The following is a 17,881-nucleotide window of genomic DNA, read 5'->3' as shown; positions in this document are numbered from 1 at the left end:
CTTTATGTTGGTGGATACTCATGGGCTAGAGAATGAATATGAATATGAGAAATGAAAAAGTATGTATATGATGAGAGAAATGAAAGAGTATGAATATAAAGATGAAAAATGAAAGTATATGTATATGTATATGTATATGTATATGTATATGATTATGAGAAATGATAGCTTATGAATATGAATATGAGGAATAATATCAAGACTTATGAAACTATGTTTTATATCAATATGATTATGAGTACATATTTGTATATTTTTCTCAGATGATATAATCATTTAAATGAGTGTAATGTGATATAACTAAACTCATGTGCCACACACTGTCAATAATTTATTCCTTCTTACTGAGAGATGTCTCACCTAGAATTTAAACATTTCAGGAAATCAAGACAGATCAGCAAAGAGAGCTCCGAGGTAGAGGAGACCGTAGTACCCTAATATTCAGGGTAAGTGTTTGAGTTAGGGGATGTGTTTTGTGTAACCCCTAGACTATTTTATGGACTTTTGGGGATGTATATATATGTGTGTGTGTGTGTGTGTGTGTGTGTGTGTGTGTGTGTGTGTGTGTAAAGGTCTTAGCACTCTGGTATTATATAGCATTTTGGATAGTATTATATATTGGGCTCAGACATTTTATGTAATCCACTGCATGGATAGTATGTTTGAATGGACTGAATACTCGGTACCCCCTTAGGATCAGGTTATGTGTAATATATGGTATCAAAGTTAGTTGACATATGATGATTGATTATTATTGTTGAAAAAAAAAATGGTAGAAAAATTAGGTCGTCACATAACTTCCCAATTATCGACATGTGGGTCACCAAGTTCTTATTTTTCCTCTATTTGGATCCTAGGAAACATAAATCTTGTGTGGAGGTCCTTCTCGTGATGGTAGTTGTTATACCAAGGGCGCCTTTGTTCAATATGGTATGGGATTGCTTCAACACTAGTTTTTCAACTATGCAGCTAGCAATATAGAGAGCACTCGGGAAGTGGTGAGGCTAGAAAGTTAGCTCAAGGCCACTTGTGACAAAATAAACTCTTTGTCCTCGGCCTTTACTCAATGCTTCAATACGACAAAAGAAATGAATTCGTGGCATTCATATATAGATCAAGGATTGCCTTTGGGCTTTGCTACCCAAGATTTCCAAGGCAAAGGTGGCAATGACTGACTATGAGAATGCAGTTCACTGGTGCCTGCGTTACAAGATAAAAATATTTTTTTGGTTATATGTTTTGTTGCCTCATCTACACAATTAAGTAGTTAGCCAATTGTTAGCACAATACATGCCTTAAATTGTCTTCTTCCTACATGGAACATCACATGACTATGTCATATCATCTCAAGTTGTTTATTTTTAGGCAACCCTATTTTAATCCCACTGGCGACTGCCTCCTCTTAGCCAATTTAATTCGTTTGTAATTCTCTGCATGGTTGGGTGATAAATGGTTCACCTAACTTAAATGGTTACCTTATGCCTCGAATAGACAAAACCTCCCATTTTAATTCCACAGGTGACTATATTGATTGGGCGATGATCACAACATCCCAAGTACGTGCCTAAAGATTATACAAACAATTATTATCAGACGACATTTAATTGTCAAATAGTTCCCAACTCGGCCATTGGCTCAGCTAGTTCGTCTCTTGGCTCATCATTGGGAGACTAAAATTCAATTCCTCGGGGGATATTTGCATTGTGATGTCAAAGAGGTTAGTTTTCCTAAGAGATCGAGCAAGGTTAATGGTTTTGACTCTTTCACTTGGGCATATGCTTCACTTGATTATGAACCAAGACATTCAAGTGAACCACTCCACTATGTGGTCTAGCATCCACATATATAGAAGAGAAACTCAACAAATCTCTCCATCCTAACTTATGTATACATGAAGATTCACCATGTCAAGAATCTTGCAACAAAGTTTCATGTTTCTTCCTAATATGGATCGATTTGTCAAATTAAAATGCAATTCACATCTCTAATTTAATAGTTTCACATCGATGTGTTTCAATCAAAAGTGGAAAATATGATTCGTAATTACTGAAATGAATATATATATATATATATATATATATATATATATATATATATATATATATAGCACCCTAATTATTACAATGCAACATTCACAGCTATCTATTGCAATACATTTGATCCAAAAGGTTTGTCCAGATTAGAGTTCGATAATCAAAAAATAATAATTTTAAAAAATGATGGCCCACAAATCTGGAAGACCATAATATGCCCAACTTGTCTTTATAATTGAAATACTGTTTAGGAAAATAGGTATAATATTACAATGTGGAAGTTTACAGTGGAGGGGCATATTCGTAGATTATGCCAACAAGGGAGGGCATTTCGGGTAAAGGAAAGCACGACGACCCAGAGGAAGGGTGAGGGTTTCGAAGCAGTGGGAGGGAACGCCGGAGGAGTGCTCGTGTCGCCTCGAAGTTGAACTGAAGCGCTTCCTTCAAAAGCCCGTTCCATTTTTATTTTTTTTTTAAAGGGCAAAACCCTAGCTAGGTTTAGGGTTTTAGAATTAGGGTTTCTTTTATTTTAACAGTGATAATATTATTAATGTTCCTGTTATTATTATTTGTTGTCTTTCCCTATCTAATCAGGAGACATATAGCATATAGGTAGTAATTGAAAGGACCAAATACTCCTAAAATCGTCATGATTTAAAAATATATAAAAAAAATAAAGTTATAATTCATGTGCCAAATTTGAAAATTTATAATATAGCACCATAACAAATATTTAATAAAAAATTTAAAATTAAAATATAATTGTTAAGAGCCCGTTTGGTATCTTTTTTATTTTTTGTTTTTTATTTTTATTTTTGTTCAGTGAAAAAATAACTTATAAAAATTTAAGGCATTCATTTATATATTTTTAAATTAAAATTAAAATAAAATGATCATATAAACTAAAATATAATAAAAATTAAAATATACAAAAATTTCAAAAATAATAATAAAGGTAATTATGATATATTTTTACTATTTTTGAATTATCATATACAATTAAACTTTTATGGAAAGCATGAAAATTAAGTAAAATAATTATAATAATATTTTATTATAGTATTTTTAATGGTTACTATTTTTAAATTTTATTATTTTAATCATGCTTTTATGATATTATTTTATTTAAGAATGAAAAATGAGTTTTTTTAATTAATTTTTAAATTATTTTAATTTTACAAATATTAACCAACCTATTGTTAGTTTTTTTATTTTTAGTTTATATTTATGATTCTTTTATTTTTATTTCTGATTTTTTTTTTCTTAATAATCAACTTATTGTTAGTTTCTGATTTTTAATTTATATTTCTCATTTTTTTAAAATTCAACATATTAAAAAAAAAATAGAATATGCTCCTTGAATGATTGGTATGCAACACACAAGGACAAAACCCTAGCTAGGGTTAGGGTTTTAGAATTAGGGTTTCTTTTATTTTTGTTGTGCCCATAACAGTGATAATATTGTTAATTTTCCTGTTATTATTATTTGCTGTCTTCCCCTATCTAATCAAGAGACATATAGCATATAGGTAGTAATTGAAAGGACCAAACACTCCTAAAATCGTTTTGATTTTTTCTTAAAAAAAAAAAAAAAGATAAATTCATGTGCCGAATTTAAAAAATTATAATAAATATATTAAAATTAAAATATAAATGTTAAGAGCCCATTCAGTATCTTCGTTGTTTTTTATTTTTTGTTTTTGTTTTTGTTTTTGCATAGTAAAAACAACCTATTGTTAGTTTCTAAATTCTAGTTTATATTTATGATTTTTTATTTTTTATTTCTGATTTTTTTTGTTTGCTTAATAATCAACTTATGGTTAGTTTTCCTATTTTTAATTATATTTCTGATTTTTTTTTCATAATTTTTTATAATAATACCAAATGACTCCTAATTTATACACTCGATTGTCTTTCTTTTTGCATCTCTATTTTAAGAAAACATTCAATATATTTTTCTTAAACTAAAACATAAAAGTTAAAGCAAACTAATCAAAGAAATATAAAATTCAAGAAATATAGGATTGGTATGCAGCACACAAGTTTACAAATAAATTTGCATTTGGATGTTGAATAATATTTTGATGTTATTTTCAATACTAAAGCAACAATTATGAATTAATTTATTATGAAATATGCAATAGGAATAGAAAATAGATAAAACTACAGAAGACTTTTTGATGGTCAATTATTAATTCATAAAATGATCATCATTTTTTGCTATATTTTAACTATAGTAACTGTAGTATATGGCATTATACAAACACTTTAAACACAATTAATAAAATTATTAAGACTTCAAGGCTCCGTTTAAAGCTCGGAAAATACAAGGGAAGGGAAGGGAAGAAAAATATCAAAGAATTTATATTTTTATGTTTGGGTATGAAGGAAAGTGAAAAATAAAATAAAAGATACATAATTTTGATTCTACTTATCATTGATATCTGGTTTTTTCATATTTTTAATCATATTAAAACAAATTTTCATTTTCAATAGTATTTAGGTTTCGTTTGGAACTCGAAAAACATTAAGAAAAATATCAAACAATTCACATTTTTATGCTTGATTGCTAAGAAAAATAAAAAAGAAAAAAAAAATACCAAATCTATGAACAATATTTTAATTCTACACATCATTAATATTTGACCTTTTCATATTTTTAAATCATAAAAAAATATATTACGGTGATGATATGATCTTAAATGTTGGCATTTTGCATACAATTATATAACAACTAATGTGTTCAAAAAATGAACAAATTAAATAAAAGATTATAATTTTTTTTTTTTTTGAAGGATTCTAAAACATTAGCCACATAATATAGAGCATTGGTCTTTGATGTGTGCATTTTATTAATAAAAAAGTGATGAAACCACAATGGACACAGAAGGCAATGACAAATATTTTTAATCATTTTAAGAATATGAGAAAAAATTAAACTTGATGGTCAAAAAATTCTTAACTTTATTAAATTTAGGGCAAAAGACACTCACCTCTCCTAAGGTTTAATATTACAGACCTCCTTCCAAAGTTTGCCAAAAAAATACAGATTTTCCCCTAAAAAAATTATATTTTTACAAAACACAAAGGGAGACTTGAATCTTTTTGACAAACCTTAGGAGAGATTGTTGGGAATTTTAAAACCTCAGTCTCTAAAATTTTTAAAACCTTAAAAGAGGTCATTGTCTTTTTATCAAACCTTAGAGAAGGTTAGCATCTTTTGCCCTTAAATTTAATATCAGCATGTTGTTGTTCTTTAATCCTAGTTTAATTTTGCGAAGAAAAGGTTTGGTTCATGCAGTCTACAATTAAGAAATTACTTCTCTTCTATTTATTTATCCATCTTTTGTTAGAAAAGATAAAAATCTTGGATCTAATCATGCCCTTTTTGAGAAAGTAATTTATAAGTAATTTTTTTTTTTATCAACCAATCGATCGACAAATGAAAAGAGAGCTTAATCTTGACCATTTTACATTTCCAAGAAGAGCCCTCATCCAGACAGGATTTCTAGGACTTCAACTTGGAACAAATGTTGAAATACTAAATGATTACTCAAGTAAAATTAAGAAATAAGAACCTTAAACCAATTCATGTCCATTGTGCTAATATATAGCAGAATCAGCAAACGTACATATGTGAAGTTGCAATTTCCAAGCTAGATTGTCAATCTGGAATTCAGCTTCTCCACGCACCAAACAACAATTGCCTACCACACGCATGTGGCCTCTTGGGACTTGGGAGTCAAACTGCATATAAATATTCTCCTTGTTATTCACATAAAGAGGCATATCAAAACCACAGATCTTGTCAAATTATATAAACAAATTGATTAGGATCGAAGATCAAAGATCTATTCTCTAATGATTTTCAGCATGCTACCTATCAGGTGGGAAAAAAACTTTAGTGCCACAGAAGTACTATGCCCCTTACATTGAAATCGTGCCATATATGTTTGTGTAGGGTCAAACTGCTTACCTGACACAATTTAAGTGGAGGGTGTATGGGCATGCATGTCTTTCTTCCAGAGGGATAGCACTTGAGACATATGAACTTTGTCATTGTCGTTGCAGGGATTGACAAGAGCCTTTGAGAAATTAATGATTATAAAATAAACAGCACTTCATAACTATGACCCCTTGCATATTTTTCTGTCAACCACATGAAAAATATTGAGGAATCAGTAATCTTTGTACAAATATAGAGCTAAAAAATGTACAAGTGATGATCATTTTACAGTTGAACAAATGAGAATAACTGAAGGATGTGCATGGTATCGTCTTGTTCTAAATGAGGCAGAAAGAATAAAAGACCAATTAACAATTTTATAAGTACAGAAATTTTTTTTAATAAAAAAAGTGGGAATGGCTCAGTTCCAAGAACTGGCTGTGACTAAAATGAGTTTAAGAGTACCTCAAGCTGGCTCAAGACATGGATCAGCTTAGAGGACAAAAACAAGCTCAAAGCAAGAAATGAATTCAAAACCTGAACAAGCTAAAGGTCTAGAAATGGATCAAGGCAAAAATGAGCACAGCTTAAAAGACCCAGATCATCTCAAGGGCAGAATGAGGTCAAAGCTTGGAGGTTTCAAGCAAAGGGCGTTAGGACCAAAATGCTTGTTATATTGAAACCTACTTCTTTCATTTTTATTTATATAAATCAAACATCCAAAAAACCGACACACACCCTACAGGAACCACTCCACCAGTGACAAAGATAATCTCACCAATCGATTAAATTTACATTGGATTTGGATTTGGGTGAATTTGGATAAATTTCAATACAATTTTTTCTAGCAGGCCCCAGTGGGAGGCCCGCATGACGGGCTATTAGCTCAGTGGCAGAGCACGCCCATGATAATTGCATTATAATCTTATTGAAATCCGATACAACTCCAAATCTAAGGCCTCTCCAAACATAGAGTTAGGGTTCCACTCCAACACAAATAGAAACTTGCCCTTTCCCACTGTATCCAGTCTCAAATCAAAAGATTTCCCTTCCCTGATCATCTGCAAAGCCCTTCTTTCATGACCTGCAGCTGCCATAGAGACACAAAGACTCGATTGGGAACCATCATCCAAGAACCTATTCCTGCTTTTCTCTCCACAACCCATAAATCCATGATAATATATTCACTTCTATTTATCTATAAAGATAAATTAAGAATTTAGTAGTTCCCAATTATAAAGCAATAAAAGGTAACTTCAAGTATCAAAAGTAACAAGGAAAGGGTACATGAAATGCAAAATAACAACAGAAGTCAGGCAATTAAAAAAAAAATAGAGGACAACAAATGCATTGTGCCAAGCATCACTATGCCTCTTGGTTAGGGCTTTGTTGCAGGAGCAAAACAAAAAGCGCCTCTAATGCTATGAGAGTTGTGCACACAGCCTTTCGTAAATTTCTTCAAATTTTGTTTCTCTGCATTGTAAACAAGTTAGAACTCATTTCTTTCATTCTCCACACATTATACCCTCATTTAAACTTGTATTCAACGTGAGACTTAATAAACTCTGTATAAGAGTCCCTTGGGGTTAATCCTAGTCTCATTTGCAAACAATGGAAGACTAAAAGGTCCTGTTTTGCAGATGGATGTTATACTTTAGGAAGAAGAAAAAAACAAAGGTTAGCATGGTATAGGCTTGCCAACCTTGTTTACAACCAAGGAGCTGCAGTCAATTGCAGCTTTTTGAGGAATCTGGCACGTTATTGGCATATTGAATACTAAGTATTTCGTTTGGCATGCATGAACTTCGTCCGACTGTGGAGGACTTTGCTGGGATCATGGGGGTTTCTCCAAACATGTGTCATGCTGCACCCCACTCTAAGGACCCTTTACGAAATTTACTCTTAACTATTCGAGGCAGATAGATCAATATGCTGTGGTTTTTGCTCCTTCACATCCAAAAAGACCATGCAGCTTCTCCAACTCAAAGTTCATGCGCTGACTGTGGATATTGAGCACTGTTGTCCTTGACATGGAGAGAGGAAGGTCCATAGTCCCCATTATCTTAGCCAAAATATTAATGGAATGGCCACATCTCACATATAATCAAATTCAACTTAAAAGGAGTGCAGTCTTTCTCCAGGTGCCATCCTTTTTCCTTTTTAAGACAATCTCAAACGACCAATAATCATAGATTTGGACCACTGAGCACCTCAAACTGGTTGCCCCTTTGTTGAATGATATCTTTTTTAACTCATATATTCATGTCAGGCCCTCTGATTTACTCAAGAGACTCGGTGGGATATGGCTGGGAATATATGCATGGAAAAATAAAAAAATAAAGAGGTTGGTGAAAGGCGAAGAAACACACCTTTTTATGGTGGGACAATTGACTATGACTATCTACTTATTTAGGCCATAAGCGAGTTCCTTCTACTTCATTGTGCAAGCGATCTAGAAGCCGTAGCACATGTCCATTATCCCAAATGACCTGCCCAACATCACTATAGAAATTGAACACACAGATGATAAAGCTCACACTTCACCAGTTGAAGAATGGGATTGAAGGAGGAGACTGTAAACTCAATAGACCTCACCCTCAATTTGGGGTACCTATCTTGGTAGTTAAAAAAGACACAAGCTACAGAATGTAAGAGGAAGAAAGAACAACGCATACACACACACACACACACACACATACATACATATATATATGTATGTATGTATATATATATATATATATATATGTATGTATGTATGTATATATATGAATTATTATAGAGACATGCACCGAAAGAAAGTTCAATTTTTAGTGTTTTTTTATCTTTTCAAATAAGTTAATGCTGTTAACTTTTTCCCTTATCTCTAAGTGAAACAGAACGGAGTTTAATTACTCTTGGTGGCTTTTATTGAATTTTTCCAACATACTTCCAATTTTACTTATAGATTTGCTGGCATGAACTTGGAGAAATCACTCATTATAGTTTAGGATTCGGTAGGCTCACAAGGAAAGGTTGATAGCCTGAAATCACCTAAAACCCTTGCTACAGTAGACATATCATACAGGAGCACATGTATCATTGGACGATGCAACCCTCAACCCAAAGGGTATATCATGTGCCTTAATTTATAGGAAACCTTGCATATAGTCAACCCTGGAACCAAGCACCAACCCTTTTATGTAGGACAGCACCAACCACTTGTTGTATACACCATATCCATATTTCTCCATACCTGTTTAGCCTTTTATGAATGTAGTGCATTTCTTCACCACGAGTTGTTCTGCACACAACCCATGTATTGCAAAGGGACACGCCTTTCAGGATAAGCTTCAAAACCAACATAAAAGTTTTTGGAGGCAAGAGGTTGGTACATTACAAGAGTGTTTTACAAAATTTAGGATAACCTCTCGTATAGCACAAACAAAACAATGGAGGTTTGTGTGTCCTTTCACTAACTAATTTATTTCCTATTTCCATGCTAATATTTACAATCAGACCCCATCAACACTCCTGATTAAATCAAACAAAGTGACAAGAATCTACAAGCACTAGAGATATCATTCAACAAAAGGGGCAATTGGTTGGATACAATGAAATACGCCATGGCCCAAATCTATGATCATCAAAAGTGTCAACATCATTTATGAAAAAGGGAAAAAAATTAATAGAACCTAGAAAAAAAAAAAAAAAAAGCACTCCCATTAAAAGGAAGTTGAGGGGGATAGGTCAAATACATCCAATTCATTGACTATTTTTTGGTAAAATAATATGGATTGCGCACCTCCCCTCTCCACCTCAAGTACAAAAGGTCCGCAAAACAAGGTTTGGTAGGAAGTAAATAATAAGAAACAATACAAAGAGTAAGCATGAATTTAAACTTCTAGACAATTTTTGAAAATGGAGGAGCAGAGAAATTAATTACTTTTTCCAAGTTAGATAAGGAAATCTGAAAAGAAGCCCAAAGACAGATCTAATCTAGATAGTATAACAAATTCCATCAAGTACAGTGAGTCGCAGATGTATTCCAAAGAACCCCAGGAGAATTCCTCCATATTTGGCAAAGCTCATTCATGAAGGAGATGGTCTTCAGCATCCTAATAATGTGCTACACTCCTCAAAAAGCTACAATTGACGACAATACCATGGCAGTAAACAAAGTTTAGCCTGATAGCATGCTAACCTTTGTTTTCCTTCCCAAAGTTGAGTCAATAATCCAACTCAAAGTCTTCCATTCTTTACAAATGAGAATAGGATCCTCCTATGGGTTCTTTTACATACTTTGAGAGTCTCACATTGAATATAGGTCTAAATGAGGGAAAAATAACATGAAAATCAAAAATAATAATAGTAATAATAACAATAACGTCAAGCATAGAGGAGCTTTGTCCAACTGTTGTCCAATTGTGGAGGAATTCACCTTAGGTTTCTTCACCTTGGTCCATGATTATACGTCTAAATAAGGGTAAAAAGGCATGAAAATTGAGAAAAAAAATATATCAAGCATAGATGAGTTTGTCCAACTGTGGAGTCACCTTGGGCTTCTTCAAGTACATGTGCGACCCAGTCAAGACCCTTCACAAATTTTGCCATACTATCTAGATTAGGCATGTCTTCAGGAGTTGTTTTTAAATTTCCTCATTGACTTGGCCTGATACCACACTGACCTTTGTTCTCTTCCCAAAGTAAAGTTAAGAGTCAACATCCAACTCGAAGTCTTCCATTATTTGCAGATGAGAATAGGATCACCTTGCAAGTCCTTTTTATAGACTTTTGAGGTCTTGGATTATATATATAATTCTAAACAAGGGCTAAAACAAACTGGCAGCATGTGACCCACAAGAGCGATGCACACTGTTGACCATTCACATCAAAGCACACCAAAGGCGCTGTTGTGGCGCATGTTGTGCTGCTCTTGTGCCAAAGGAGCACCCAATCAAGCAGCGCCACACCACTCGCACAGGGTATATGGCCCTACGAGCCATGCTACCTCTCTTTCTATTGCACATCTTCTGTTCATGTTTTGCACTTCATGTACCATTTATTTTACTCAAAGAAGCTCTATTACTTTAGTATGGGTTTATCATTGAGAATTAATGTTATTTTGAAAATAGAGATCAATTTTGTGTAGGTCTACAGAAAAATATTACAAAGGCAAATGAAAAGAGAAAAAAAAATGCTGAGGTTCATTCATAGTCTGATTTGTACAGTATAAATGATAGAAAATGGTTTCAATAATTTAAGAAAAATAATAATAATAGCACCTTCGTCCTAATGTCAAGTGCATGAAACCATTCCAACCCCGAAACCATTCCAACCCCAAATGCATTTGGCCCTAAATCATGTTGGCCTTGAGTTGATTCAGATCCTAAACACATTCCAAAGCCTCATCTCATTATGGCCATAGGCCATTTTCCCATCCTAAGCCAATTCAAATAGTAACCCTGTTCCACATCCTAAACCCATTTTGACCCTAAGCCAATCTAGGTTCTAGACCTATCTGATCCATAAGCCCATTCTGACCCAAAGCTATTTCTTGGCCCTAAGCCAACACAATATGAACCCTATCAGTCCTCAACTCATCTTGGTCCTAAGTTATCTTTCTGTCAACAGTCAATCACGATCCATTAACCCGCTCCGTGCCCTAAGCTCATTTTACGATAACAATTCCTAGCCTATGCCAATCCCTGAGCTCATTCCAAGCCCTGATCTCATTATAGCCTTGAGTCATTTCCCTACCCTGAGCCGATCTGAATCATGAACTCATTCCCCGCTCCGATTCCCTCTAAATTTGAATAGTAGGAACTTATATAACCTGTCATGCACAAGGACCACCACCCCTAAATTAGTTAACCAAATTTTTTTACTATAGGAATCTAAATTATATAATAGAATTGTCATCCGATTATTTTCAGGATATAACTTAATGATAGAAGCCTATACAATGACTAATTAACATAATTTTGGATTATAGAAATCCAAATTAAATAATGGAGTCATTATCTTGTTATTTTTAGGAAAGATAAACAAAAACCTAATTTGACTCCAAACTTGGAAAGTTATCCTAAAGAAAGTCTTAAGATTCACAAATTATGTCACAAAAAAATTGATAAGGTTCACGAACTTCAAGAAAAGGCGAAGCACCTCAATTTGCCATTTTGGTACTCTTTTCATGTATATTGATATTTTTAATCCTCCAAATGACAGTTACCTAAATTAATTCAAATCATACCATAGGTCAAGCATGGTCATACGTGGAATCATTCAATTAAAGTGTTTGAAACATTAAGCATGGAATCATCAAATTTAAAGTGTTTATAGATACTAGACAAATAAACTAAAGCTCATAAGGCATATGATCAAATAATTATATACAGTCGATAGAAAATATCACATTCATATTTAAACTACCTCTATCATAGAACATCTAATCATAAATTAAAATCAAATAATCACATACATTCAATAGAAAATATGACATTCATATTTAAACTACCTCTATCATAAAACACCTCTCATAAATTAAATAAATGATAAAAGAAACAACATCTAAATAACAAGCAGAATTATCATAAAACACAAAAGATGATGTCCAGGGATTTGGACTTGCAATAAAAACACAAGCTGCCCACTTATTTCCATTTGAATGAGAAATCAATCCATAGTAGTTCAGAGTCTCCTATGAAGGAGAGGACCAAAACACCAACATGAACACGCACAGACACAAATAAGAAACACAGTTATCATGCAATTGGTTCATGCATTGCAAACATGAAGAAAATAGCACATCACCCTAAAGTAACAAACTCCTAAGTCCTAACCATACTTCTACCTAAATAAAAATAAATCCTAAACATGCATAATCATATACAACTGAAACAGTTTGTTCCAAAAGCACCAACCACCAAGCTACTGGGCATTTAGAAGTAAATGAGTGTGATCCTCACAACTAGCATCACACATAAAACAGATATCAGGAGAGAGGTCCATATATGGTCTTTGAATATACAGCATACGATTGGTGTTAACTCTATTAGGAATGTCAATCCACTCAAAAGCCCTTAATTTGAAGGATTTTTAGCATTTTCCACACTCTATTAGCAAGAGGAAAAGAGTCAAAAGACATGTTTTATGTTTAGCTGAGAATAAACAATTTACAAAAAACAAAATTATCCAAACACTAGATCCTGACATCCCAACAACGAGAATAATGAAAAGAATCTAACAAATCCATGAGTAAATAAAAAATAAAATTCCTCAACTTCCCTACATTATGGTGAATAGAAAATCCCAAGAAACAGCAGAAATATCCATAATGAGGAAAGCAATAGGTTCATCTGGAAGTAAAGAGAGATGAAAGATGAAAAGAAACTAAAAAACATCCAACCTCGAGCCAAAGATCTTCCAAAAAACGAACCATCCAACCATCTCCCACCTTATATTTGGTACAAGGATGGAGGAAAAGAAGAGTTACTATGAGATGAATTTCCATGGACTTGCATGTTTTTGATTGAAAAATAAGAGATTTTATTCTGAAGAACAAGAAGTAAAACAAGGAGCATAAGAAATCCTCCCTAGAAGATTTAAAAGGAAAAAAACAACACAAGCCAAACCAAAACAAAAATTATCAAAACAGCACAGCCAGCAAATTGAACTGGAAGTCTGAATAAGAAACTCCTCCGAAACATCCTGCTGCAAAAGCCCACGAGGAGGCCAGATACTGAATTCTATCCCAAAGCATAGTCGAAGACAACCTCTTTCCCATAAAAATTCAAGCATTCAATTCCAACCAAATCCCCCACAAAACTGCAAAACTGCACACCTGTGCAACGCCAAACCATCTTTACCCTCCGAAAACATGAAAATGATTTAGCCAAAGCTCCTCAATCGACTTAGACACGCCCAACTCCATCCAAAAAAGCCAAAAGGATTACTCCACACCCTCCATGAAAAGGAGCAAATGAAGGAACAGGTGAGGGACAGATTCTGAACTTTCAAAATTAAGAGACAAACATTTGGAGATAAAGCCTTAAAAGGCCTCCTACTTTGTAACAGATTGTTAGCGCTACTCTATTAAGAAAAACCAAACAAATAAAAGCCTTAATCTTTTAGTGGCATTAGCCTTCTAGATAGAGCTAAGAAACGAGAAGAACATGTTTCTATTGGTCAAATGCTCAAAAAAAGACTTTCAAGAGTACTCCCCCGAACAATCAAGAATCTATTTCCATGGACTTACTTGTGAGGCTCTAGCTACAATCATCCTACCCAATCTCCTGAAAACCAAATTTAATTTTAACAACCCTATGCCAAAGAGAATTAGTTTCCAAAGAAAAACGCCATAATCATTTATCCATCATAACATTATATTTAGGCACCAAATTACCAAGACCCAAGCCTCTCTCCTATCTAGATTGACAATCTCCCTACTCACATACAACAGAAAATCACAAATAATCCACTCTATTTTACTAGCTACCCCCGTCAAAATCTCATACAAGGACAATAAATTCAAGGGAACAAAAGAAAAACACGCCTAGATTAAAGCAATGCGACCCCTGTTGAGCTACAGTAGGTGGAGATGTTGGCAACACCAACCCCCAGCCGCTTCTATTGAATTGATTGATTTTCAGAGGAGACCGGCAGCCGCCACCACCAACCCAGCACACCTTGGTTGAAATTAAGCCAACTACTCCACCCTCAATCCATGGCTATATATAGGAGATGTATATGTGTGTGTAATTGTGAGGAAGAAGAGTGAGGAACATAGTGGAATTGTGTTGAGAGAGAGAGGGAGAGAGTTGAGTTGAGCGGTGCCTCCTCCTCCTTGTAATTTTTCTCCCAGTTTATAGTGAGCTTGGTGTGCTCTGTGGACGTAGGTCTGATTGGACTGAACCACATTAAATCTGGTATTCCATTTTTTCTTGTGTATGATTGTTGTTCCTAGATCCCTAACAATTAGTATCAGAGCTAGATCGGAGTAAATCACCAAATCGAAGTCTCTGCCCAATATTTAAAAACTGAGTTTTGAGCCCACCAACATGTTCCTCTCGACGATACGAAGCCAATGGTGCAAACCGGAGCTCGAACAAAGGTCCCACAATGCCGCACGCGACCACACGCACCTCCGACAGTCCGCCATCGTTGCCACGCGCCTCCCGGTAGTCGGCACGTGACCTTACGCGCCAGCGCGCCCACGGCGAGAGCTGAAGGTTGAAGAAGAGCTGATGTCAGCATCCCGTCAGCGGCCTCGTCAACATCCAGTCAGTGCCCTGTTAGCACCACATCAGCGCCCCATCAATAGCCCAGTCAACCAACCACCTCACGCGCCACGTCAGCACGCTATAAGTCCAGTCAGCTGCCACGTCAATAGCGAGACTCACCATGCCACATCAGCATCTGGGACCCACTGCCACGTCAGCAAACGGAGCCAATAACGGTGTCGGGCATATTCCGTTGAAAGGGAGAATATTTTGTTAAGTTTAACGGAGTTTGATCAAAAATTTTGATCAGATTTTTAGAGCCATTTTAGGTCCCTTTTTCGAATGACTTGAACCATTTCGCAGGTTTTCGGCTGTTCTGAATCCAACCGTGCTATCTATTTGAATAAATTGTCAATTCCTAAGATAAAACAACAACAACCACCACCACCACCACCAAGAATCCATTTTCGCCATTTTGCATGCATGATCTAGGACAATATATCCTCAAAAGTTAAGTGTCCTTAAAATTTCTTCAATATGTCGGTCCAAGTTATGCTAGGTTTACATATTCCGCTCCAACGACCTATGATGATAACTATATTACTTTCTTATTGGAACGTTAATCGGTTGATGTTGTAAGTGCCCCAAGCATTCCAAACACCCTTCCTTTATCCTCCATGAGCACTACACTAGCCTCATGCATATGTGCTCATTCCTTACAATCTTTTATAGCAATAAATTCACAAGATGTACAATAAATTTAACAGTACTAATAACTGCAGCTCACAACACTAGCAAATAGTCCATCAAACATTTACAAGATTGAATTTTGTTTCATCTTTTGTGTTCATCTATTGTGTACTACAACAGACCAAAGAACTAATAAGCTAATAGATAATAACAACAGTCAGGAAAGGAAAAGTAAGGATCAAACAAAAAACTAAAATAGAAAGCCCATGAAACCAATAGTAAACAATACCCAATTACATTCTCTATATTGAGCAATGCATAAGCTAATATCAATGGTAAGAACGCATGATAACAGAAACAAAGGGGGAAAAAATTAACCTCATCATTCCACATATTCTCTCTGATGATTCAAGATTCGCCTTGGTTTTGACAACAGCAACGAATGCATATTCGTCATATTAATCGCGTTGAGTTTGAATAAAATTGTCAGCCAAAAGAGAACTTTGAATACAGATTTCCACCAATATGCCTCCTTCAGCTACCTTTATGCCCACGTTTGTGTTCATCATGTCTCTCGTGTAGTTTACTCCAATCCCTTTTATCAGAATCCGGAGACTCACTTTCATTCTTGCGATAACGGCGATTACCCAATGACTTAGAATGATAGAATACTTGTTTACGACTATGACAGCAATATTTGTCTCTCCCATCATTCAGATCTTTATCACTCGATTGCTTATTACTGTTGAACTTCTTCTTTCACCGTTTTTTTTTTTTTTCTCGTATTACCGATCTGTCTCGCCATCTATACTTCAACAATCAAACATATATGCTCAAATCTAACACCGTGATCTAAGAAAAGTGTGGACGAACAGCTAAACTGCTGCTACAGGGTTAAATTGGTACACGTACCGAATTCTTTTGTAGGGTTTCGGGCAACACGATTCGACGGAGCCATGATTGATTGTGAACGCTGCAAACAATTTACACCTCGTCTGGATATCAAGGAGTGAAGAGCATAAAAATGTTCGTGAAAATGGGAATTCATTTTTCTTCTTAATTTCCTACTTTATAAAAAAAATATTTTAATATAATTCAAAATTTTTAAAATTAAATATTAATAATATATAAAGTCAAAATTTTGTTCATAAAGTTAATATTTTTTTAATTATTTTTTTACTCTACTTAATGGTCCATTTGGATCACGAATTTTATTTAAAAAAATAAAATAAAAATAAAAATAGGGAACTTCATTCTCTCTTGTGTTTTTCTTTTATATTAAATTCTATTAACAATGAAAGTTTATTTTTATAAGATAAAATTGAAAAAAATTAAATATTAATGGTGTGCAAAATTAAAATTTTGTTTACGAAGTTAATATATATATATATATATATGTATATATATATTTTCTTACTTTTTTCGATAACCAAATATGAAAACGTGAATTCCTTGATATTTTTATTTCATTTTCTTAATATTTTTCGAGTTTCAAACAAAATCTTACTAAACATAAAATATAAATTTTTAATATTTTTTTATTTTCTTAATGCTCTGAATTTGAAGGAAACCTTAAATTTATATAAGTCCTATAATATTTTAATGTATCTAAGCATACTATACAATCTTATAATTAAAAAATTATCTTTCACAAGTTTCTTTCTCAATTTTGAGGAAAAATATATTAAAGTATATTAATGAGGCATTCAATTATTTAAAACTAAAGAAAGATTTCTTACTTATATGGTTCGAGAAAAAATATGTGAAAAAAATAATTCCTCGATGTAGGATTAAAATCACTCCAAGTTGTTATATTAATATTTGAATCTACTAAAATATTATAAGACATGCATTATCTCTAATTTATATGATTCAAGTGCTAACTTGAAATCCTACAATCAGTAGGTTTCAGTTCTTATATGAAAAAATTATTACTTTTAAGTGTTTCTCAGATATTAACTGCTAGCTGACATTAACAATTGGTGAATTTCAAATCCTATGTGGAAGATTTTTTT

At 33.8% G+C, this 17,881-nt stretch overlaps 1 long non-coding RNA gene across 1 annotated transcript; it reads right to left on the bottom strand.

Moving 5' to 3' along the window:
• Positions 1 to 5,418: 5,418 nt before the first annotated feature.
• Positions 5,419 to 16,924, bottom strand: LOC131147940 (uncharacterized). Its single transcript, XR_009134967.1, has 3 exons — positions 16,245 to 16,924; positions 6,010 to 6,182; positions 5,419 to 5,780 (listed from the first exon to the last, which is right to left on the bottom strand). It is a non-coding gene; the product is annotated as an uncharacterized LOC131147940 (long non-coding RNA).
• Between the last annotated feature and the right edge of the window lie 957 nt (positions 16,925 to 17,881).

Source organism: Malania oleifera, chromosome 2 (assembly GCF_029873635.1).
Source record: "Malania oleifera isolate guangnan ecotype guangnan chromosome 2, ASM2987363v1, whole genome shotgun sequence".
NCBI lineage: Eukaryota > Viridiplantae > Streptophyta > Magnoliopsida > Santalales > Ximeniaceae > Malania > Malania oleifera.
Note: the sequence above shows the minus strand (reverse complement) of the source record. Positions and strands in the feature narration are given on the sequence as shown.